General features: G+C 34.2%; 1 long non-coding RNA gene across 1 annotated transcript in view; it reads left to right on the forward strand.

Annotated features, from left to right (window-relative positions):
* The window catches only part of LOC117181923, a 57,082-nt gene extending 32,136 nt beyond the window's left edge, over positions 1 to 24,946 (forward strand). Inside the window, exons 2-3 of the long non-coding RNA XR_004468213.1 lie at positions 23,752 to 23,875; positions 24,708 to 24,946. This is a non-coding gene — a long non-coding RNA (uncharacterized LOC117181923). The remainder of the gene's footprint in view (positions 1 to 23,751; positions 23,876 to 24,707) is intronic.
* The last annotated feature ends 2,331 nt before the right edge of the window (positions 24,947 to 27,277 follow it).

A 27,277-nucleotide genomic window follows, 5' to 3' on the forward strand; every position in this document is an offset into this window, starting at 1 on the left:
GCTACACGTGTGGTTGAATTTCATTCGGCTAGATTAGGTTAGGTCAGGTTTTGTTAGGTTAGGATAGGTTAAACCTCTATGTAGGTTAAGCCGAAGCTGAATAAAACGGTACCGCCAACACAACGGGACAACACAATGAGTTTAATTGTGTTACGTGAAGTTCAGTTAGGTTAGGTTAGGTCAGATTCCTTTAGATTAGGATAGGTTTGACCTCTTTGCAGGTTAAGCCCAAGCTGATTCAAACGGTACCGCAAACACAACGGGACAACACAATCAGTTTAATTGTGTTTCGTGAGGTTAGGTTAGGTCAGGTTAAGCTAGGTTAGATTTATTTCTAGGTTAGGCTTGAGTTGACCAATTCGATGTAGCACACATTTGCTACTGGGAAAATATGCTTCCAGAGCTTTACGTGTAGTTCAATAAATTTCTGATAATTCAGGTTAGGTGAGGTCAGGTTCTGTTAGGTAAAGTTTTGTTAAATAAGTTGATATCAGTCAAGGGTTGATCCTTCACAGTTGTCGACATGTTTTTGAAGTGAAAATTTGCATCACTGACATTATTTTGAAATTTATTTGCCTCAGTACATGATTTTTCGTCATTTTTTGAGGTTATGGCTCAACCATAATGTGATGGGTGATTCTTGATACCGAATTTGAATTTAGCGCCCCAAAATCCATAGGAATACTTGTGTCTTGTTACCAGATCCGCACACTTTTTTTGTGACTGTGTTATTCGAGATACGGGAAAAAGTCTTAGACAAACTTTTTCCCTCTATAATTTCTTTAGCAGAATGAGAAAACAAAGTGTGGAAATATTAATAAATGTCGGCTACAATCGGGTTTAAAGAAACCTTGTTGCAAATCTTGTTTGCGGTTTTTTTTTATATAAACTATCAATCAGATGCAAAAATTTGTCAAAGAAATTTCATGCGTCTTAACACAATTAAACTAGTTCTGAAGACAAATCTTCAAAAGACCCATAAACAATGCATAAAAATAGATTACTATATTATACTTTTTTTGCGTTTTTTGAAAAAACTATGAGGCAGACAAAAAACTGCACATGACAAAAACTCTTTATTTCAATTAGACCTAACAGTTTAAAAAAAAAAATTTCTAATATGTCGATAATTTTCCAAGATATAGCATAAGTTATGTAAAAATGTTTAATTAACAATATCTCGAGAACGACCGTCAGTTCACGAAAGCATCTCATACCGTTGGATTCAGGAGACCATTCTGCACAATATCCATTTAAAAAATTCCGGGGACTTATTTCCGCGAACTAAACGGTTTGTGGCTCCCGGACTACGTTGGGATCATCAATTTAAAGAAAACACGTGTAACGTACCATTACTATCTAACTCACGGATGCCTCTGTCCAAAGATATTTTCGCTCTACCGCGCGCGTGTAGCTATCAAAGAACGAGCAATCGTCCAATCTTTGCAATATTTTTCAATGCTGTCTAACCGACTGACGCCTCGCGTCGCACGCATATAGCAATGAAATCGAGTATTGTGACAATAGAAATCGACAATATCGTTTAGAGATTTTATATTATGGATCAAGCGTACACTGCCCGGCGCTTATCGCTCCTTGTGTCATGCAAGGATATTTCAGCTAAAATCGCATGCCTTTTTTTCTATAGATATATTCCCGCTTTTTCAGTTCTCATTTAGAAAGGTCAGTTTTTTTCCTATTACACGTTAAAGATTTAAAATAAAATTTTAAAAAATACAACAAATTAATGTAATAAAATATTTGCATTTTTCAATCATCTACTAAGGCTACTTTATAATATAGACTATAGAAAATCTAGGACGATTCAATTCTGCGTTGAAATTTTTTTCTATGATGCTGAATCTTCTGACATAAATGACCTAATCAGAAAATTTTACAACGCAATTCTTTCATAAAGAACTTCAAGGTTATTTTCAATGAATAGAGTAATGTGTTAGAAAAGATTCAATTTACTTACTTCAAAGATTAAAATAAAGCCTCATAAATAACAAAAATAAATTCAGCAGTATTAAAATTTAATGCAATGAAACTGTGAATCAAAAATTGGAAAAAGTGATCAAGTGAACACCTACTTTCTGGAACTTTGAAATCTAAATTTAGTCGAACCAGTCCATAGAAACCTACCTTACCGATATTCTACAGATGTAGTGGTTCATGCTATGCTTCCATAATCTTTTAAACCTATTGACATCATCATCAAATTTTACTCTGCAATTTTTCATGAACAACTTCAAGTTGTTTGTAAAAGACGCATTGAATTTTGCGATGTTAAAAAATTGTATCCGGAAGTATCGATTATAACTTAGAACCTTCTAGAACAATTAGGCAAAGAGGGAGATATATTATTAGATAAAGATGGTAAATGATATGCAACATGTATAGTTTAGAGAGAAAAAGAGATGTAGAGAGAGGTATTTATTAAAAATATTTCAAATACAAAAATAATTTTATAAAATTTGCAAGACGATAGAAGAGTTTGCGATTTAGCGACTCAAAACCAATTAGAAATCTCACAGCAAGCTTCATCAAAATGAATTACATCATATACAAATTTTTGCATGAATTTTGAACAATGCCAACAGATTCTTAGGAGATCTTTTATAAAGCTCTTGTTAGAATTTACGTCATTGCAATAAAGTATCATGAATGATAAAAATAAATTCAACCATAATAAAATTTAGTGTAAGGTAGTGTAAACTAAACATAGGAAAAAATGATACAGTGATGACATGAACATTTACTTTCTGGAACACTTAAATAAAAATGTAGTGATATAAAAGAATTAAAAACTACAATAATAATATAGTTTAAAAATAGAGGATAATATATTGCTTTCTATCTACATAATTTAGTTCAGAGATCGTGAAAACCAAAACATTACGCAATTTTTTCGTAAACAACTTCAACGTTATTTTTAATGTTGCATTACATTTTTGCGTTTTTCAATATTATATACTTGCTTTAAATATTAAAATAAAGCATCATAAATAACAAAAAAAAAAAAGATTCAGCCGTATTATATTTAAGACAGGGAAACTGTGAATCAAACATTGAGTGTGTAGTATTGAATACGTATATTAAAATGCACTATTATGTATAACAGCTGAAAATCTTGGATTTTCTTAAAACCAACAGTTTGTTTTAAATTGTAGTTATGTAAATCCATTTAAAGGAGCCAGGATTTCAAGTTAACAGAATAATGAATGTATAATTGATTCAACTGTTTCAACTTAACAAATGCAACTTCCTTTCCCTAAAACGAGAACTTGGGTTCACCAAGATTTTCATCGAGTGCGCCACAATCAGATACCCCGACTTTGCTTCTAGTTGTAAATATACGATGTTGATGAGGAGAAGGAGGAGGATACGATAATATTACAGTTCAGCAGTTACTGAAAATATTAAATATAAATGTAAAAATAAAGGAGCACATTGTCGTCCAATCAACACCAAAACTGTAGGTAGTAATGCCTCGTTCCTAACTACTTATGTATTTCCACCCTCGCACAGTGGTTTGGAATAGGAATTTAGTGTTCATAATCGCCCACAGGTCTTATTTCTTAACCGATTTAAAAGTTTTTTTTTTAGAAATTCTCAGCAATTAATTTTTAAGACAATTGTGGTTTGCTTTTTTCTAATTTTTTTCACATAGAAACAATATATAAACAAATATAGTGACAAAATTGACCATTTCAGTTTTGTGAATTTTTATCTGAAGAAAAAATACAGATAGAAACTCACTATCGGCCGGAATGATTGCACATGCATTCATAGAACATAACTAATTTTAATAATATTTAACTTAATTATTATAAACAATTTTTATAAACAAATTCTTATCAGTATTTTTTTATCATAGAAAAAATCGTTTATTTCACGTTAGTTGCTAATATTTTTTCGTAAGAGTCATAATTTGTAACAAAAAAATTAGCATGACTTAACAACTATTGTTTTTATAAACATTTCTACAAACAAATTCTTTATAAACAAGTTTTTCTCATAGCTGAATTGATTCTTCTGAATAAAAGTGATTCACAATTGTCTTTAAAGCACAAGTGTCTTTAAACCCTAATCGGGCGTTTCGTCGTAAAAAAAAATGTTGTTTTCTTCAATAATTATCAAAGTGAAATTTATTGCGATGACTAACCAACGAAATTAAATAAAGAATAATTTATATGATTGTTATAAGCAATTTTTGTAACTAAACTATGATTTACTTTTTTTACATGCAAAAAGGACGGTTTTCCACTGAAATTATCCGACAATAAACTAACAGTGATTCCAAAATTGGATATGGGACATTAAATAATAATTTGCATAATTGTTAATAACAATTTTAAAACAATGCGTGACGATCTGCGGTTGGTCGTAGAAAAAAGTTATTGTTTCTTCAATTATTTTTGTGATAATCTTATTTGTATTATTGAATCAATGAAAAAATTGATACTTATAATAATAATGAGATTATTATAAAAAACTAAAAATAAATAAATTACGATTCAGAACTTGAATCATTGATAGATTCTAATTGTTTTATTGTTCTTGATCAAGTTCAACTTTTTCCCATTTAGGCTTCAAGGATGCAATGAAAAGATCTGAGGACTCAAGGAGTTTGTGAATTAGGTCGTGCATAGTATGAAATCGAGAGATTTCGTGAGTTGAACTGTCGAATGTACTTGATATCCTTGTTCCTAGTTTCAGAAGCTTCTTCGGAATACATGCCAATTGGCAGCATAAAATTCTCCATAACTTTTCCCCTATGTAGCAGTATTTTATGAATACAGTTTTGCTGTCCTAAAAGCATACTCGTTGAAAAAGAGAAGAGGAATTTTTCTGCTTCTAACATTTGTTGTATGTTTCTAAACATTTTAATGAGTTCTTTATTTACTCCAGTTATTTCTGACACTTGATCAACATTCGAGAAAAACCTACGAGCCGTATTACCACAATTAGAGTTGCCAGATCCTTGGCTTGATTGATCAATTATTAACCCCATCTTCTTTTGAAATTCGTTGCAAATTCTTTTCTTAGCTTCTTTTATAGTTTCTTTATCCTCTTTCTTGCATATGCTCCATTTGCAGATTTGTAACCGATAAGCAATATGTAGTATACACAATATGAACCTAATCTAGGCATGCAAAGTAGAAAGACCAAATTCTAAGCTGGATACAATTTCTTTCTTCTGCTTTACACGCTCTAGATCATTCATTTGTGATGGTGTCGCTTTGCAATTGTAGCAAGTAGAAGATGATGGAGTATCAGTGAGAGCTGTTCAAACTTTTACATCCAACATATTTATATCCATCCAATATATTTATAAATTTATTTAACTTATCCATCCAACAATTCGAATCTAAAAATGATTCGGGTTCTGAATCGTAATTTATTCATTTGAAGTTTCTTATGATAATCTCATTATTATTATTATAAGTATCAATAGTTTCATTGATTCAATAACACAAATAAGATTATCACAAAAAGGATTGAAGAAAAAATAACTTTTTTCTACGACCAACCGCAGATTGTCACGCATTGTTTAAAAATTGTTATTAACATTTACGCAAATTATTATTTAATGTCCCATATCCAATTTTGGAATCACTGTTAGTTTACTGTCGGATAATTTCAATGGAAAACCGTCCTTTCTGCATCTAAAAAAATAGATCATAGTTTTGTTAAAAAAATTGTTTATAACAATCATATAAATTATTTTTTATTTAATTTCGTTGGTTAGTCACTGCAATAAATGTCACTCTAATAATTATTGAAGAAAAAATCATTTTTTTCTACAAGGAAACGGCCGATTAGGAGACTTGTTTAACTAAATTGTTATAAACAATCTATATTGCTTATGTTTGATAAAGCTTAAAGTATATAAATGGCTTTAAAGACAATTGTGAATCACTTTTGTTCAGAAAAATCAATTCAGCTATAAGAAAAAGTCATTTAGAAAGAATTTTTTTATAGAAATGTTTATAAAAACAATATTTGTTAACTCATGCTAAGTTTTTTGTTACAAATTATGACTCTTATGAAAAATATTAGCAGCTAGCGTAAAATAAACTATTTTTTCTATGAGAAAAAAACAATAATAAGAATTTGTTTATAAAAATTTTTTATAGTAATTAAGTTAAATATTATTAAAATTAATCATGTTCTATGAATGCATGGGCAATAATTCCGGCTGATAGTGAGTTTCTATCTGTATTTTTTCTTGAGATAAAAATTAACAAAGCTAAAATGGTCAATTTTGTCACTATATTTGTTTATATATTGTTGCTCTGTGGAAAACATTTTAAAAAAAGCAAACCACAACTCTCTTAAAAATTAATTGCTGCGCATTTCTAAAGAAGAAACTTTAAAATCAGTTAAAAAATACGAACTGTGTGCGATTATGAACAGTACATTCCTATTCCGGACCACTGTGCCTCGTTGCTGCATTCTGCGCTGACCTGAATAAATCACCATCCTTATATATCGACTTCATATAAGGTTTAAATCAATATTTGATAATGAAGAAATCTAATTCAATAATACTGCCCGTGAAGTATTAGTGACATTAAAGTATGCTGTTATATAATAGTTGCAAGTAATTATTTTATTCTTAGAACCAACATTTAATTTTTGTTAAATAAATCCAGTTAAATAGCTAATTATTTCTGTTTAAGAAAATCATGAACATACTTTTAATTCAACAATGTCAACTTAGAAAATAAAAACTAAGTTTAATTAAGGTATTATACGGATAAAATTGTTTTCTGCGATTTTTTTTTCGAAATTAGGACTGTAGATTTATTAGAGCGTTATCTAAAGTTTGTTCTAGTTATGAAAGGGCTGAACATTTCGAAGTGAAGATAAGTGAAATCCAAAATCGCATCCTATCCCGGCATCCTATCGGCCTATCCCAAGGTATTGGAAATGTAACATATTTTAGCATAACGCCTAAACAGTTTTTACCATTTTTTTCAAAAAATCTGACACGGTAGAAGGACGCAATGCAGAGATTCTGTGAAAATTTCAGAATTTTTATCTATTTCGTTTATGAAGTAGAGTCCTGAAAGTATGAAAGAATAAAGAAATTCGATAGGTTGGACACCCTCACATGCATTCAGTTAATCGACATAAAGTTGCTCCGTCTTCAATTGTTCTTCGCGTGTATAGCTCTTTTTCTGAATTCAGCTGTATAATACCTAAAGAAGAGGTCTTAGGTTAATTAAGATTATGAAGCAGTTTGGAAGAGGAGTTGAAAAAGGATGAGGTGACGAAAGAGAAGCTGAAAAATGAAGATGGATACGGGGAGGAGAAGAAGGGGGAGGAGCGGGGGAGGAGGAGGATATAAACTCAGATTCTATGCATAAACAGCCATTTTTACTGTGTTAGTGGCAAGATCACTAGCACCTGTTCAAATTGTTCCAGAACTTACTCAAGATTTGATAATTTAAAAAGACATGAGAAATACTCTTGCTCAGCCAAGAATCATAAGCATGATGAAAGAGATTTTCACCAAATTTCAAAGGTAACTCGAAGTTTAAGGCCAATGCAAGAATCTGAGTGAGACAGATAAGGAGAGGAAAGTAATTCCTCAAAAGCATAAGATTTTCAAATTGGGCCAGAAACAAGCTATTTAGGAAGCATGGAAACCACAATTCTCTCCACTGAGGAATCTATCGTGCATTACTCATAAATCTAAAGATGAAGTGGAACCGCTTGTGAAGAATCAAAAAGTAGAGTCAGAAGGAGAATTTGGTCATTATGACAGTTCTTCATACGTAATAAAAAATCATGATGAGGATGTTAATGAGCATGTTAATGACTATGATGAGGAGGAAGATGATGCTGAAAGGGACCTTTCCTCAGAATATAAAATAAAAGCAAAAGCAGAATCTAAAATGCTAGATTACTGGGAAGATCCCAATAACGTTGTCGATTGATTGCGCTTTTTTTTACAAGATTAACTAGCTTGAAAGGTAAATAATGTATACGAAATTATTCCAATTTTTAATGAAATGCGAGAGGTTGGTATTATTGAATAATTCTTTTGGTTTAGAAACTAGTTCAATGTGATTGACATTTTGAGATTAATTATTCAATATTCTTTGTCATTAATATTTTTTAACATTGATGGAATGGAACCAACACTGTACAAACTAAGCAATCAGTTTCAAAATTCTATATATAATTTTTATACGTTTATTGTGACGAAATAAGGTAAATAAATTTAATTTTTAAAAATGTATGTGTATTTATTGATTCCCTCACCTGAGTTAACTGTAGTTTAGGAAATTAGCTTATAAAACAGAAGATTTAGTATAAGTTATCGTTCTATCTAATATTTTCACAGTCTATTTACCTTAAATAAATCATTATCATATTCTCCTCAACCTCCTAAACCCCCTATATTATTTTCTCATTCTTCTACATATATTTTAAGACCTTATTTAACTTGATTTAGAATAGTTCAAGATTCAACAGGAGAAAAAACGTGGTTACAACTATGATAAAAGCAGCATATCTGATTGTGGCACACTCTATGATAATCTCTGTAAACCAAAGATCTCTTGTTTATCAAACTAAATTTTCGTTTACTAAGTTGACATAGTTAAGAAAAAAGTATGTTCACGATTCTATTAGAAACAACTTCTTATCTATTTAACTAGATTTATTAAGCTCATCGCAGAGTGCAGTACAAAGAATGGAGATACACATAGTAGGCATAAACAAGGTGTTACCTACAGTTTCTTTAAGCTTTTTGTTATTTTAAAGCTGTTGCGCTTCTTTTATTTGCACATTTAAATGCCACACAACATACAATTGAGATGATATAATGATTGAATCCAATATTTTCACTACCTGCTTGTCTTAACTACATAATTACTGAATTCTTCTTCTCCTCCTCCTTCTCCATTTTTTCTCGTCCTTCCTCATGCATTTTTGATCGTTTGCTTACCTTGATTTAGGAGAAAGCAAGATTTAATAGGTGAAGCGTGGTTACAACTATATGAAAAGCAGCGTAACTGGTGGTGGTGCACTGCATCATAATTTTAATTAACCTAAGACCTCTTCTTAATCAAACTAAGTTTTCATTTACTAAGTTGACATAGTTGAATCAAAATTATATTCATGATTTTGGTAATCAAAAATCATTATCTGTTTAACTGGATTTATTTTTTAAAAAAATGTTGGTTCTAAGAAAAAATAATTATTTGCAACTATTATATAACAGCATACTTTAATGTCACTAATAGTTCACGAACAGCATTACTGAATTAGATTTCTTCATTATTAAATAGTGATTTAAGGCTTAAATGAAGTCGATATATGAGGATGGTGATTTATCCAGCTCCGCGCAGAATGCAGCACCGAGAGTGGAGATACATCCTGTACTTAGGGACGAGGCATTACTACCTACAGTTCCTTTAGTTTTTTATGTTGATTGGAAGACAATGTGCTCCTTTATTCTTAGATCTGAATCTAATATTTTCAGTAAGTGCTGAACTGTGATATTATACAGTCACACAAAAAAAGTGTGCGGTTCTGGTAACAAGACACAAGTATTCCTATGGATTTTGGGGCGCTGAATTCAAACTCGGTATCAAAAATCACCCATCACGTCATGGTTGAGCCATAACCTCAAAAAATAACGAAAAATCATGTACTCAGGCAAATAAATTTTAAAATAATGCCAGTGATGCAAATTTTCACTTTAAAGACATGTCGACAACTGTGAAGGATCAACCCTTGCCTGATATCAACTTATTTAACACAAATTTACCCAACAGAACCTGATCTCACCTAACCTGAATTAACAGAAATTTATTGGACTACACGTGAAGCTCTGGAAGCATACGAGGTGTGTTCAAAAAATAAGGTGACTTTATGGTTTTCTCAAAAAAATTTATTTATTCCTCAATATTTATTGTGTCCCCTTCAAACTAATCCCCCTCAGATATAACACACTTGTGCCAACGCTTTTTTCAATCATCGAAGCACTTCTGATAATCATTTTGTGGAATAGCCTTGAATTCTTTCAGCGATGCAGTTTTTATCTCCTCAATCGTTGAAAATCGATGTCCTTTCATGGGTCTCTTCAGTTTTGGGAAAAGAAAAAAGTCACTGGGGGCCAAATCCGGTGAATATGGAGGCTGAGGCATGACTGTGGTGCTGTTTTCCATTAGAAAATCTTTCGCAAGCAACGATGAATGAGCAGGTGCATTATCGTGATGCAAAAGCCACGAATTGTTTTTCCAAAGTTCCGGACGTTTTTTGCATATCGCCTCTCGCAAACGGCATGGCATGAGCTAACCGATATGCCAACATCTTCAGAAACTTCTCTGATGGTAATTTGACGATTTTTCTACACCATTTCTTCCACTGCTTGAACGTTTTCATCTGTTGTTGACGTGCTGGGACGTGCAGGGCGAGGTTCGTCTTCGATATCCTCTCGGTCTTCTTGGAACAGCTTGTATCACTTATACACATTTTTCTTACTTAGAGTAGACTCACCGTATGCAACTGTCAACATTTCAAGAGTTTTAGAGCACTGGATTACATTTTTCACACAAAATTTAAGGCAAACTCTTTGCTCCATTTTTTTCGAAAAAAGAAAATCACCGAGCACACCAAACCCTTCTAACCTTTTATGCCTCTGCCAGAAAAACAACACGAGCTATATACTCAAAACTGTGAACATATGATCGTGACGAGTGTACCAACGTAACAAAAAAAATTTTTTAACTTGAATGTACGTAGCCCGCGAAAATTGAAAAGTCACCTTACTTTTTGAACACACCTCGTATTTTCCCAGTAGCAAATATGTGCTACATCGAATAGGTCAACTCGAGCCTAACCTAGAAATAAATCTAACTTAGCTTAACCTAATCTAACCTCACGAAACGCAATTAAACTGATTGTGTTGTCCCTTTGTGTTTGCGGTACCATTTGAATCAGTTTGGGCTTAACCTGCAAAGAGGTCAAACCTGTCCTAACCTAAAAAAACCTGACCTAACCTAACCGATTACGCTGGCAACCCTGTTCTTGCGTACTTTCATATTGTGACATTAATAGCAGTAAATGACTGGAGTTTCGTAATCGCTTTTTGCTGTAAGTAGATATCCCTTAAATTCCCTAATATTTCAGACGCTGAATTGAAAGAAGGAATCTTTGATGGACCACTGATTCAAATATTGACAAGAAATACTAATTTCGTGAGCCACATGACGAAAATTGAAATGGACGCTTGGGAAAGTTTTAAAGCAGTAAACGCAAATTTCCTCGGTAACAAAAAAGGTTCAGACTACGAAAATATTGTTGCGAAAATTATAAGAAACTACAAAAAGTTAGGCTGCTTGATGAATTTAAAACTTCACTTTCTAGATTCCCATCTGGATAAGTTTCCAGAAAATGTTGTTGATTTCAGCGAAGAACAAGGGGAACGTTTTCATCGAGACATAAAGGTGATGGAACAACGATATCAGGGTAGATGGGACGAGGTCATGATGGCTGGTTTTTGCTGGATGTTGAAAAGGGAAACGAATGTAGGTCTTAAACGTAAGCGTAACCTTTTGCGTCGTTCCTTCGAAGAAAAAAGGACACGTAATAGCAGGCAGAAAGTAGACTGAAGTAGGTCTATAAATCAATCTAATTACGATAAAAAGCAAGATAAAATGTAAACACGAAAGATAGTATAAGTATATCCTGAAAGTTTAAGAAAAGCAGAGAGAAAAAATTTTGGAATAAAACTCTGATTCATTTGCATGTTTAAGTTTCAGTTCTACATTTTAATTGATACAAACATTGTCAGGGTAATTGAAATGTGGTCAATTCTACTTGTAGTTCTAAGTTTCTTCAAATGAGTAATGTGCGTCTAAATTTTTAACCACCTGTAGTACAATGAAATGAATTTTATTGTGTTACAATGGGAACACTTAAGTTTAGTTGTGTTGCGTTAAGCAAATTTTCGTTAGGTTCTGTTAAGTTAGATTCCTTTGTAGGTTAAGATGGAGTTAACCTATTAAATGTAGCACACATTTAGGACTGAGAACCGTACGCTTACATAGCTACACGTGTGGTTGAATTTCATTCGGATACGTTATGTTAGTTCAGATTTTGTTAGGTTAGGATAGGTTAAACCTCTATTTAGGTTAAGCCGAAGCTGAATGAAACGGTACCGCAAACACAACGGAACAACACAATGAGTTTAATTGTGTTACTTGAAGTTAAGTTAGGTTGGGTTAGGTTAGGTCAGGTTTTGTTAGGTTAGGATAGGTTCAACCTTTATGTAGGTTAAGCCGAAGCTGAATGAAACGGTACCGCAAACATAACGGAACAACACAATCAGTTTAATTGTGTTCCGTGAGGTTAGGTTAGGTTAGGCTAGGTGAGATTTATTTCTAGGTTAGGCTCGAGTTGACCCATTCGATGTAGCACACATTTGCTACTGGGAAAATATGCTTCCAGAGCTTTAGGTGTCGTTTAATAAATTTCTGTTAATTCAGGTTAGGTGAGGTCAGGTTCTGTTGGGTAAAGTTATGTTAAATAAGTTGATATCAGGTAAGCATTGATCCTTCACAGTTGTCGACATGTTTTTAAAGTGAAAATTTGCATCACTGGAATTATTTTGAAATTTATTGGCCTCAGTGCATGATTTTTTGTCATTTTTTGAGGTTATTGCTCAACCATGACATGATGGGTGATTTTTGATACCGAATTTGAATTCAGCGCCCTAAAATCCATAGTAATACGTGTTTCCTGTTACCAGATCCGCACACTTTTATTTTTTTGTGTGGCTGTGTCATCGTAAACCCATAGAAATTTAGTTACAAAATACGTGAAAACCGCTATTACAGTTTAGTATAATCTTTTACATTTTGAAAGAGAGAATTCCGAAATTTGCTAAAGACTATGCTCAAAATTATGAGTCATTCGAAGAAAATGTGGCGGTCGAAAATACGAAAACGACAAGTTCGTAACCCGTCCTGAAACTCCAACAACTCATACTGCACAATTATAGCTCATAAATACGCACATTATCATTATTATTATTAGTATTCATACTTACATACATAGCATACAAACATATACATATAACACACGCATCGCACGCAACTCACGCTGAGGGAAGCGGTTTGAAGATTCCTTATATACTAAATGGTGAGAATTTTTAAAATTGTGAGAAACAGCATGGTGCTTAATAACTCGACTTAGAAACATTCAAAATTAAAAGTAAAAACAGGAAAATATTCTGTTTCAATAAGGTCAAAACTGCAATTTAATTAAATTCAAAAATATCTATAGGTTTCTCATTTTTTTTTAATTACCTCGTTTCCGCCTCACATTCGGCTAGTAATACATATAACAATGCTGGGTCAAAAATTTTATGTGCCCTGAACTTAATACAAAATTTTTATAAATGAAGTATATTATTATACAATTACAAGGCCAACCATTTATAAGAAAAAAGAGCTATAAATAAAACAATTCCTGATTTTTTTGCGAACACAAGTCGTCTTTGAAATCCTTGAAATATTTATGACATCTTTGAAACCTTTTAAAATCTCTGCGAATTCTTTGAAATCTCTTGCAGTACTCAAAATCTTTGTGAAATCTTGACATTTTTGTGAATTCTTTTGGAATCATTCTCAATTTTGGTGGAATATTTGAAATACCTGAAATCTTTAAAATACCTGAAATTTTTGAAAATTTTGCAGACGTATTTGTGAATGCTGAGCTTAAAATTTTGTTGTGAAACCTTTTTTGTTAGTTTGAGATCAATGAAACCTTTAGAATTTTCTTAAATTTGTTAAAACCTGATTTGTTAGTCTAACGTCTTTGAAATATTTATGAAATATTTGATATCTTTTGAAAGCTTTACAATTTTTGGAAATGTTCGAAATGTTTGTGAAAATTTTGAAATCTGATGTAAACGCCGGTTTCAAATCTTTGAAATCCTTGCAATCTTTATGAAATATTCGAAATCTTTGGGAAATTGTTGTGAAATATTTTGAGACTAGTGATGCACACTAGGGTAGTTCGAACAACCGGCTTTCGAATAGAGGACATGTCCCCTCCTCCCGCCCATTTTGTGAGGTTGCCGGAAGAAAAATTTCCTTCAAGTTTGAGCCAAATCGGTTACTATTAGGACCTGTCGCAAAGACCCTGGCAATCCCATAAGATTAACATGGGGAAATTTTGGTTTTTGGGAAAAATGTGTTTCAGGTTTCTGGATTTAAACTTAGCTTGCAGGGGATATTAAGAATTTCTTGGAGACTCTTTAATCAATTATTGCCATAAAATTATGTTAAATTTTTATGCCCCCCATCCCCCTCTTTTCGAGCCCCAAAAATGCAAAAAAAAAATGAAATTGACATTTTTGCCCAAAATTGACACATAAATGCTCTGTTTTTCCCTTTTTTGCCATAAATTATTTTTGTTAGTCAACTGGGATGGTTTTAAGTATTTTTCAACTAATTGCAAATTGTTGAAATAATTTATTTTTGTTTAAATAATTTTTTTGCACCTACTTATTGAAAGGTAGATTTTTTATGTTTGATAGAGCAATTGTTCATTTCTAGGAATATTAATCTTTGTTTCAAGCGTTTAGTATTCGTTCAAACAATTTTTTATTATATAATTGTGACTTTTTCTTAAGAAGAGGTATAAAACTCTAGTTTAAAAAAAAATTTAATTAGCTTTGCTGCTTATTATTGAATATCTATGCCATTTAGATACTAGTAACTTATTTTGTAATAAATTATTATTTGCTTAAGTAAATTTTGTTTGATTAACCAATTTTTTTTTTAATAAATTTTTGAAATTTCTGTTTTTTTGCAATTATTATTTTTGTCATATTTATTCACGGCTCACTTTTCAGGCGACCCTGCCGTCTCATAAAAGGCTGATTTTGAATTAAATATCGTACATCACTTGCAGTTGTACACACGTCTCTCTCTCTGTAGAGCTCAATATTCACAGGACGACTTGTAAAAGCATGATTGGCCATGGTTGTAAAACTGGACATGCAAACATTTCTCTCCTCTTAAAGATGTGCCTAATACGTGAGTTATTGCTGACATAAAGTGGGCTCTATACTGTATTACAATTAAATTCCTAATAATTTATGAAAGACCCTTTTATATTATTATAAAATATATGTTCCTAATATTTATATATTTCTAGCGTAAAGAAAGTTGAATTATAATCTTCTCCATTGTACCCACGCTAGCTGAACCACCCCTGACATTATATAGTACGGCCGTAAGTGTGTCCCGTTCGAACAATCATCGAGCAATCATCGAACAGTCAGAGTGAAATCAAAGAGAGTCAGACGGAGTCGAGAGCAGTCAGTGACATGTCGCTATTTAAATCACATTTAGCTTACAAGAAAGAAGCAATCTATGAAATCCTATAAAATCTGAAATAAACTCATATGAAATCAAATGCAATCTTCGGCAAAGATTCATCTGATTTCAAAGTGAATTGCCCCTCACCATTAAGGACGTACACTAGGTACAATATCATAAAAAGTTTGTGAATTTTTCATAGGATAATTTTTGAGCTTTATATGATATTGAGATGAGCAGTAGATAATTAATATTATGTAAATATCACAGATATTATAAATGAAACTAAAATCCATATTAGGCGCATGGAAACGTCAAAAGACAAATAGTATATATGCAAATTCTATATGAATAATAGTTTTACGTCTAAATTGTTATGAAATTATAAAAAATTAACATTTACAATACTAAATATAATACATATTTTAAAGGAGTCAGTGCGACCACATAGCACAGTTCTGGCTGCTTTGTATTTGCCTGTTGGTAGCACTGAGGTTTCTAAATCTGCCATGCCGGCCATATGTTTCTTACTGTTCTTGTGTGTTTCTCATTATTTTAAGGCTATCCATTTGTTGCTAGCTAAAAATAATAATGCCTAAATCCCAGGAAAAATAGCAATGTAAAGGTCGAATTGTGTTCAAAAAAGTGTACGAACATGGGGAAAAATTGAAAACAAGTGCAGTGAAAAAATGCACTGAATGCACTGAGAAAATTAAAATAGTTAAAGAGGCTAAGGTAAATGTCCCAGTAATCGGGACGGTCGCAGTTATCGTGAGTTTTGAGGTGTAAACGGTACAAATAAGTATTTTCCGCATCAAAATACAATCCTAAAATATTTTTAAGTAAATTTGGACAGTGATAGCTCTAAAAACCAAATTAGTTATTTTTTATACAAATAGTGCACATGGTTAAAAAAGTTAATTTATATAGGAGGTGGCGATGAATCACGAAACGCGGAAAATAGCATACCATTTAGGTTAGTAAAGGCGTTTCTTTTCTTAAGATTTTAATATATCAAGAAATTATTTGATCGGGACCAAAGGTTCCTTCAATGTCCATTAAGGTTTCCATTGCACCGCCTTTCTGCTTCAGTTGTCTTGCAATAAGGTTAGCTGGTCCGCTTAAAAGATACGGAGAGAAGAGAAACACTAAAAGGCAGTGATAGACAATGAAAATATAGGGGGCACTTTAAATATGATCGAGGATTTCTTAGTAAGGAGTGCGACTGAAGCGTGTAGTACTGCGGTTGTAGGAAAAACTTCTGCGGATGCATGGTGAAATGATGAAATGCGCGCAGCCGCTCATGAAAAGGAGCAAGCGTATCTAAGGTTTTTAATCATCACAGACATTAACCATGATGAGAGAAATAGACAAGAAAATGATTACAGAGACAGAAAGAGGTAAGTTAAATGACTGGTAAAGAAATATAAAAATAAAATTAAAACAGAAGAAGAGAAGAAAATACAAAACAACTTTATATACCAATGGGCCTGAGTGAGGAACCTTATATGGCGACTTTGTGAAGCTCTTCACTTGGGGTGATTCCTAGAGAGATTAATCAGTAACCTGGGTCAGAGCAATTTCGCTAAACGAACGCGCTACTCAAATTAGTAACACAAGAATTCTAGATAAATCTGAAAAAACCGAATCCTCCTTCCCCACATTAATCTCCTCCCGAGTCAGTAAAGCCTACCCCGAAAGGAAAATAGCTTAATGGTATAATGAAAAAACTGTTTGTCATGATTAATGGTTTAGAATTTTGTTAACATTTTTTTAAATTTATATATACCAGCAATTACATGACCACTTTTCGATTACATAAAAGTATGATTTATAATGCGCACATTAGAAATTTTTTTTAATTTCCAATTTATTTACTTGCATTATATCGCGCAAAAGTACCATTATGGGTAAGCTATTTTTTAAAATTAAAAAGTCACCATTTAATAATTTAAATTTATTTCGAAACTTGAGTTTTTGAAAGTAACGAAAAACCAACCAGTAACCAATTCTTCACCTATTTACAAAAGTAGCAAGCAGATCTAATCCTATTTTATCACTATTACCTTTAGATTGAACTCGCGAAAGGCTACCATGAAATTTCAGCTTTTCACTGTTCCTAGGCGTTATTTTTTGTCCTAAAGAATAACAGTAAAATCATTTTTTCTTCAAATCAATAGATACATTTCTATTGCTATTTAAAATTTTTCCCAAAATACTGTCTTTGTTTTTAATATTTCAAACAATATAATGGTTTTATGAAAAAACGAACTCAAGAAAAATTATGTGTCTTGAAAAAACACTTCTTTTCGAAAGATATATTTTTCGCTTTACTTAATAAATGTGCACTGCGTACAGTAGGACCAAATTGAATTTTCATATTCAAATTACACTAGGGGCTCCAATTTTATGCCGATGTTAAAGTTTTCAAATTTTATATTAGCTTGGCATTAAACTTATAAAAACATTATTTGAGCCGATTTTAATATATTTAATACAATATTTTACAATTCTTTCTAAGAATGCACTCTGACATTTGTGAGCAAATTCACACAAAATTTGTTTGCTTGTTACAAAAAAAAATTCTTTGAATTTTCAGTCGTAGTTATTATTCTTATATTCTGGGTTGAGACCGTCACGGCCTCTGACGCTTGGGTGATCCCGTTGCGTCCACTTATAAGCCTTAAGCGTTGCCCCAAAGTCCTCTCCATTAGAGAGAGGACCGCAGCCACACTGTTGGCCGATATTTCAGACTCACTGATGCAGAAGCCGCCTGTGAGTGTTACACGTTTCACTGCAATCGCGGGGCAGTGACAGAGGATATGAGTGGAAGTCTCATTGTCCTTTCCGCATAGACGACAGAGGGGATCTTCTTCTAGCCCTATCTTATGTCTGTGGTACCGGAGGTTTCCATGTCCTATAAACATTTCTGTTAGGATTTTGACTTCGTTCCTACCGAGCTTAAATATTTCTTTCGCTCGATGAGGGTTTAGCTTTGAGCACAAGAGTGTGTTAGCCTGTCTCCAGCCAGAGACCGCATCCCACTTATTCTGATGTTCCTCGGCCAGCCAACTGTTAATATCTTTAGTGACCGACCTGCTGGAAATGCGTACAACTGGCTCAGGTCCAATAAAATTTTCCTTTGCTGCTAGCTTTGCTAACCTGTCCGATATTTCATTGCCCCTGATGCCACTGTGTCCAGGGATCCAAAACAGAGTGACTCGGTTTTCTGTCGTTAGCTTATTCAGTGCCTCAAAGCACTCCCATACTAGCAGCGACGTAGTCGTTGTTCCATTCAGAGGCATGCAGAGCATTCAGAGCAGCCCTGCTATCTGAGCAGATGCGAATGTTTCCTTTTCTGCCGCACTCCATTGCCTTATAGGTTCACTGGAGCAAGGCCATAATCTTAGATTGTAAAACTGTTGCGTAGGACCTCATCGCAATAGTGAAGCCCATTCCGTTCCTTATACGGTATACACCTGCTCCAGCGTTCTCTTTGTTCCTAGAGCCATCTGTAAACCAGTTGTCTCCATCACTGGGCAGGTGTGCCTCGCCGTTAGCCCATTACTCTTTTGCGGATAGGCTAACCCGGTATTTTTTGTCGAGGAGGTAGTGACAAGAGGACACTTTATCCCTGAGCATGCTCAGTATCGGCCTCTTCGTGATGTTCATTGGTATCCGCATAACTGTCGAGGTACTGCTATCGTTTAGTTTACCATATTCAGTCTCCAGGCCGCCTTCGCAGCAACAGCTTTTATGGTGAGATGGAGCGGCTCCAAACCTATTAGTGCCTCCAGGGCCATCGTGGGTGTCGACTTCGAGGCACCAGTGATACCTCTCAGAACCAGTACCCTGATTCTTTCCAGTTGGGACTTCACAGTAGAAAGTTCGAGCCTGGTTCACCAGACGACTGCCGCATAGGTTAGTCTGGGTCGCAGAATCGCTGTGTAGATCCAGATAAGTGTCTCCGGTTTCAAGCCCTACCTTTTCCCTATAGCTCTACTACAGAGCCAATGGGCTATTAAAAAGAGCTACTAGCTTCTTGCACTTATTTTCTACGTGCTTGTTCCCTGGCAGCTTCTTATCCAGGATGACCCCTAGATATTTGGCTTGCCCTTTGATTTCGAGGTTTTTCCCCCTCAATTTCAACGTACCCGTGGTTCCCCACTTGTACCTTCTGGTGACCACAACTGCATCCGTCTTAATCAGATTGTCTGACAGGCCACACCTCTTACACCATGAATCAACTATTCTTAGTGCTTGCTGCATTACTACGAAGAGCGCATCCAGATTCTGACCGCACAACGATAACCAGTATATCGTCCGCATTGCCTATGACGTGGAGGTTCTGAATCGTGAGTAGATGAAGCAATTCATTCGCCACCAGGCAGCAGAGCAAGGGTGATAGAACACCCCCCCTGCGGACATCGCGAGTCAATGGTTCCACATTAAGTGGTGTCACCCTTGGTCGTGAATAGATTCCTATTGGCCAAAATGTGGCAGGTCCATTCCACGAATGCACTAGGCACTCCGTGTACGATCATGGCCGCCCTGATCACCTCTCCAGAGGTGTAGTTAAAGGCTCCTTCAATGTCCATGAAGGTTCCAATCGCTACACCTTTTTGCTTCAGTTGTCCTTCAATTAGGTCAACTGCAGTGCCCAGGGCCATTTCAGTCGAATGACCAGCTCTATAGGCGTGTTTTTGCTTGTGAAGAGGCGTACTTGACAAGACCATATCACGAATATATCTGTTCACGATTCTTTCCACTTTTTCTAGTAGAAAAGATGTGAGGTTAATGGGTAGGAAATCCTTGAGTGAAGTATACAGAATAAAGACTACTCTAGCACCCCTCCATACCGCCCGAACATAACCCAATGTCAGACTAGCCCTAGCAAGTCTCACCAAAGGCCCAATGATGATCTCACCAGCTCTCTGTAAGAGGACTGGCTATATACCATATAAGCCGGGAGACTTGTAAGGACTGAAGGACTTCAGGGCCCACCTGAACCTGGCTGGATTCACAATCTCGTTGGCTAGCTGTTGTTTCGGGTCCAGTTGGGCCACAGGCAACTTTGATTGCGTCAGCGGTGTCCTCCCCCTATCTCCTACTTTGTGAAGCCCGGAAAATGTGCCTTGATCAGGTGAGCCAAGGTATCGCCGTCCGACTCTGAGTATCCCCCGCCGGGCAATTTAAGAGTCCCGCGAATAGCATCCGGATTTCGAGAAAGCAGCTTGTCTAGTCTGGCGCCTCTGCTCCTTTCTCGATATCAGTGCAAAAAATGGTCCAGCTTTCATGCTTTACCTTGCGTGTTGCACTCCTATACTCATCCCTCATCGATGTCAATAAAGTCCACAGTTCCTTCGTTTTGACAGAACTGGCACATCTGAACCTCTCTCTGGTTTGCCTGCGAAGCTCTTCAAGTTTCGCTTTCCATCAGTGGATCTCTCTAGCCTTGCGGAGTTCCGAAGGCCGACAATTACTTTCATAAGTGGATTTGATGGCTTCCGTGATCAACTCGGCCGCCATCTCCAGGGTATCCACGTCTCTGATTGACCTGGGCATAACTGATAGTGCACTTCTTAGTTCTGTGGAAAACTGACCCCAGTCCGTCCTTCTTGGATTTATGATCCATCTAGGGCCGGTAGGTACAGCGGATTCCTACACGAACTCCATCAGTGAGTGATCTGAGAGAGTGGGTTCATCTGAGACTCTCCACTTCTTGATGTTATCTGTAAAACTACCGGTATTGAGAGTGATGTCAATGACTTCCTCCCTGACCGTATTACGAAACGACGGGGTGTTCCCCGTATTAATAATATCTAAATGAGTAGTAATAAGTATTCCAATAGGTCTTTGCCCCTTGAATTGATGTCTGTGCTACCCCACAGGGTGTGGTGGGAGTCAGCATCGCACCCCAGGAGAAGAGGAAGACCCCTCACCTGGCAGTATTCCACCAGTGTACGTGCCCCCACGGCTGGATTGGTATTGCTGTCATATGGAAAGTAAGCCGATCCCATGACAATCCTTCCTATTTCTTTAAGATCCGTGACTATCACCATCAGGTCTGTGGAACATAGCTCAAGCATCGAAACAACGTTGACTCCCTTCGCCAGTATACATGCCCTTGGATTGGCCGCCTTAGGGTCCCTATAGCAAAAACCAGCCCCCGGTTTTAAAACGATTCTTGGCTGAAAAAATAGGCTATAGCTTTTTCATATATTTTCTATTTTGTTCGTTGAATAGTAGAAATAATAAGTTTTTTAAAAAATGCCCCGGACAAAGTTATTCTAAATTTAATGCAGATGATGATAAAAGCATGAAAACCAGTTAATAATTGCCTCATTTAACTAAGAATATATGATTTAGCCTCACTATGCTGCAATCAAATACACATTTGCTACCAGAAAAGACTGCTTGCGAATCTAAAATATGACATTGCCGACTGATACTTCAGATTTTAATATAAAATATGAAGATTAAACTACTAAAAAAGTTATTTTAAGCCTAGAATTATTGCAGTATGTGTATGCTATAAATAATATTGTTCAGTCTATTGTGTGATATGCATTATACGTTTGTACCAGTGACATAAATTTGTATAGCCACAATTTTCGCTTTCAATATTTTTGTTCATTTTCTTTCAACTTTTTTGATGAACGGCTTAAAATTAAGTCAATTATAAAATATAAAGTCTTTCTGCCTATTCTTGCACAGTTTCACAAAAACTTCTCGTACAAAAATTTTGGCCAATAACTTTACTAATATCATTCATTTAATAACATAGTATATCATAAAATAGGTACCTGTATATAAGCGTGAATATTAAGTACAACTTCAGTTGTACTGCCAAATCGTACAAATTTTATGAGAAAATCCCATTCATATGTGCTGCTTTTACACTAGGGCGTATCGAGAAAAAACTGGTTTGTGCAAATGTCCAACAGCAATGAAAATTCCATTTGGGAGTCAAAAACCCTCCCCTAAAATTTCGTCCCAAAAATTCTGCCTGTCTCCTCATCGTAGATATATAGCTGAAAAACTCAAAAACAAAATATTTTTACCCACCCTAGTTTACTTTAAAGTGTAAAGAAATGTTCAGGAGTTGACTTTTTCCCTATTTACGAGTACTTTGTCACGTTAATGTATTTGCAAAATGTTACAACAATAATATACAAGGAATGCTGGAATAGAAATAGCTTTAATTGACTTTGAGCTACCAGAAAATATTTAAAAGAGATGAATTGCTCTTTATTTCACCATAAAATTAATTTTCGGTACATAAATTATCAGAAAAAATAGTTCGAAGTAAGTAGATTGACGCCCACATAGCAAAAAATGATTGGTTTAATTAATTAATTATTAATTATTAACTATATATTAATGAATTTTTATGTATGGAGGTAAAAATCCACTGGCCTCGTATTATTTTTTGTCACCATTTATATACCGAAAATTACTTTATTGTCAAATAAAGAGCAACATATCACTTTTAAATATTTTCTTGTAATTCGAAGTGCATAAAATTTTTTTGAATGTGAACATTCCTGGTATATTATTCTTGCAACATATTGCAAATACATTCTCATTATATGTTTGAATATTTGAGAAATTTACAGGTATAAATGGACTTACTATGAACTATTTTTATTGATAATTTAAATCTAAAAAAAAAATTGCTATTAAAATTTGAAAATGTGCTTTTTGTGGTTTTTAGCTATATCTAAGATACGGAGACAGAAAGAATTTTCTTTATAAAACTTGATGGGAGTATTTATGACTCCCAAGAAAAACTTTTAATTTTTATTAGAACATCGCGCAAACAACTTTTTGTTTTTTCAAAACTAATCCGAACGTGTATGAGGTATAACCATATTGATAGTTAGATTAAACGTACATTATTTCTGGTAGAGATATAACCGTACAGTGTGTATTCTGTTCATTCGATTCTGGTTTATAATTAAGGGACACGTGAGCGAGATGCGCCTGTTGGAAACAAACCAAAGCGATTCGGATAGATCAGCCATCCAGCGGATATTGCTAAACGTCAACATTTTATAGATGTATCCCCAAGACAAATCTTTTACAGAATTACTCATTGCATATAGTAGCAAAAATATATTTTGGTTTTATACCACACATGTAATATAAATGAGCTATTTTGTCACATTCTAATAAGTCAGGCATTTATGGTTTTACCGCTAATAGAAGTAAACGTGTTATATTACAAATAAAATCAAAATTTTTGAACCCACAAGCTGAATCAGCGAGACCTTTTTATCAGTATATATGCATAACAGTTCCAACCACTTGTTGTGATTTAAATAATTTATTAATTATTTTCATTTATAATGCTGCCATTTCATAAATATATTCTCACTTTTGCTTGCAGGTAGAGCGCGCATGGCTCACCCTTACCCCACCTTATTTAACCTTATTTCATCCTACGAACACGAATGAACCGAAACGGAACCACTTTTACACTGCATTCTTGGCATTGACGTAGCTGACCAAAGGTGGGTGTGGTGTATGTGTATTTATAAAGTGTTTTACGACCAACAAACTTAATTGCATCATAAGGTTATATGCTTGAAATTACTTATTGGTGGGTAAAATTTCCGGTGAAACATACACCACGTAAGAAGGTTTTTTTAATTCAAAAATTTCTCAAATGTTTTACCTTGACTTCAACTTCTGACATGAGCTGGGAAATTGTGGCAAAAATCTCAAATGCATACCACTCAGCCTTTAAGGTCATACCACGAGTTAAAGTCAAGGTACAAAATTCGAGGAATTCTTGAATTTTTTTTAACTACTTACGTGTTATAATCTCTCCGATAGCTCAGAAATATATCTATTAGGGATCTATTGACGTGTAATTTAATAACTTCTATAACGAGTTTTTAAAAAAGTTTCCCGTTCTACCTACCTTAACTCCCCATAAAACCGCGTTAACATTCATTAGCAAAATATTTACTTCAAGAAAACAAAAACAAAACATTCTGAAATTGTAAAAAAAGCTTCTTTTTCCGTGTCATAGCCACAGATGTCCGAATGCATAGTATTAATTTCTCTTTCTAATCTATTGCTTATATTTATTTCAATACATCTTTTTTATGTTGTTCGTTTTTTTCTTTGTATAATAAAATTCGAGCCTATAACATTTCTGCGGGCACTTGCCCTAAGAGATCACTTCCCACACAAGAATAAATTCTCCTGGGTGAGGATTTTCTTACTCATGATTTCCTTTAGTATATGTTTACACACAGCCCCGAAACTTTTATTTTAGAGTGAAAATTTTCAATTGTCAGTGCATTTTCATCCAGTACATTCTAAAAAATGTTTCAGCGTTTTCTGTAATATATCATCGAAGCTTCTGGCTTTAGAAAGTCGATTGATCCTCCTAGGCATCTCTTCTAAATCTGAACATAATGTCCGAAAATCAATGTTAGTATCGGAAAGGAGTAAATATTTTCCAGAAGGAAAGCACACTTGTCCATCACTCCACAAAGACAAGAGAGATAAGCAAGCTGCGTGGTACTGTAGGGTAAATCTCCCCAGCGTGTTGCACACTTAGTTAACTTTCGCAAAAGGTAAACATTATTTTTAAGATCAGAGAAGCTGTTACCTATGAACATGACTTATTAAATGCAAAAACACAAGTGGAAGAGTCGATTAATTCTACCTATGCTCACTCTTCCTCGCCTGCCCCCCATCGCTATCACCTACTCCTATTCACTGGCTATTACCAACGTCTGTATAATACAAATCCACATCATCCAGAAAAATATATGATTGCATGAACAACATTTTATTTATATGATTGATTATATCATAGTTATTGGTTGATCTAAGTAAAAATTTTGGTTTATACCAGCAAATAGTTTACTCGATTCAAAAAAGCATTGTAGATCATTCAAATAAGTTTCTTGACGGCGTAAGAAAAGATTTTGGTTGATTTAATCAATACATATAGTGCATGTAATCCTAAGGGATCCAGAATAATTTACGTTGTAAATGGCTTACCATAGAACTGTTTCATCTTGTGTGAATTATTTAGTAATTGGTTACTCTACTAAATATCACTATACTACACAATTCTATGCCAAGTACCCGTTGCTTATTTGACTATTTTTTCCATAAGTGTATGTTAGATTTTTTTAAAGCGAAATTTGTTCTTTTTTCACTGAACTATCTAATGAAGTTGAAAATAGAAAGGAGGCATTCCAATCTGGATCTGATCGGGGCCAGATCGGGCAGAATTTGGCCCAAATCAGGCTATCTAGATGGGGCCAGACTCGAAATGAAACGAAATGCCCGATCGGGGCCCAGGCGTTGCGCCCAGAGATAACCATGCCTGGCCCCGATCGAGCCCATATTAATTTATTTTTCTTATTCTTAATTAAAAGGGATTCTTAAGTAAAATATTATTAGAATCGAATATATCACCTTCTTAACTGAAATTTGAGAATATAAATATTAGGTTATCTAACAGATCGCGATATGATAAAATTGGAGTATGTCAGACACTTTTTTTTCGAGCAAACGGGAAAAGTCAAACGACGCAATATAACAGCCAGCATTTGTGTATGATAAACCATTTAAGTATTTTGCAATATATTTTTGGTTTTAATTTCTAAATTAAAGTTGCTTTCAATTTCTATATTGAACTTAATTGTGGAAAGTTATTCTAAAATAAATGGATTATAATATCGCACTTGCTCTTTAAGTTATTTTTACAAAAGTGAATATAAACAAGAAGGTTGTATTTATATTCCGATTCTATCAAATCACCTAAAAATACGTCAAACCAAATATGTTTATGACGCCATTGTTGATCTAATTCGTTTTCATATTCAACAAATGAAACATTACTTTTGCTAATCTTCTTATAAATAAATAACCTCATTTCGAGGTTGGGGTTCATCTTAAAATTCTTAATAAATTTACTTATTATAGTCTTCAACACGTGATTCAGGAATATTTTGAAGTATACTATACCTACGCACTCGTCTTGTGCTCAATTTTGGCATTTTTTCCCACTTATTTTGTCACTTTTACAAATAATAATTGAAATATTTTTGACGCTTGACACTTTACATTGGAACTTGGGCAATTTGGAGTTAACCCACGTTAGTCCCCGAAATTAATGGAGGGCCATCTACTAGCAAGCTTGGCTGTTAAGCCGGGGTCTAGAGGGGGCCAAATTTAACAACCAAAAAATTGTGTGCCCGATCTGCCTTAATTCGGAAATAAGGCAAACATTTGGCACTTGTTTTTCGATTGGTTTCTATTTTCCTTTTTACTCCATCTGTAATTCCACATTTAGCGATAATACTAATTTAATCATTTGGCACTAATTTTCATTAAATTTCCTGTATTGACTATATTTTACTTTTGTTTTTGTATAATAAACATAACATTTACAATAAAAAATAAAATGTACATAACTTGAATCCAGATAAATTATTTTTGACTATTTTAAGTTTATCTACAAATTACAGCTCATTTATGCATTCAAAGTTGTACCATTTTTACATTTTATTTTTGACTGTGTTAGTGACATAATTAATCAGGCGATAACGAGAGTTTAACTATTGTAGATGTAATTTCTCAGCAGAATTTAAGGCAGTCGTAAAATCAATGTTGCATTTATATATTTAAATTTAAATGGCTGAGTGCAATAACAGTATAAACGTAAATATACTGTCAATGAACTCAGCAGCTCAATTATTATATTTGAAGGCAGCTCACCGAATGTTATAAAATGAATGGAAATGAATGAGGGATGCTCTTCCACGATTCAAGTTCATGGAGCGTCTTGGCTTCTCCGTGGCCTCGGTCAGTAACTTGCATCAGAGTGTCGCCCGTCAAGTTCACTGCGGCACGTGATCTGATTGCCGCACAGGTCGTCCTCG

The sequence above is a fragment of the Belonocnema kinseyi genome, chromosome 10 (assembly GCF_010883055.1).
Source record: "Belonocnema kinseyi isolate 2016_QV_RU_SX_M_011 chromosome 10, B_treatae_v1, whole genome shotgun sequence".
NCBI classification, from domain to species: Eukaryota; Metazoa; Arthropoda; class Insecta; order Hymenoptera; family Cynipidae; genus Belonocnema; species Belonocnema kinseyi.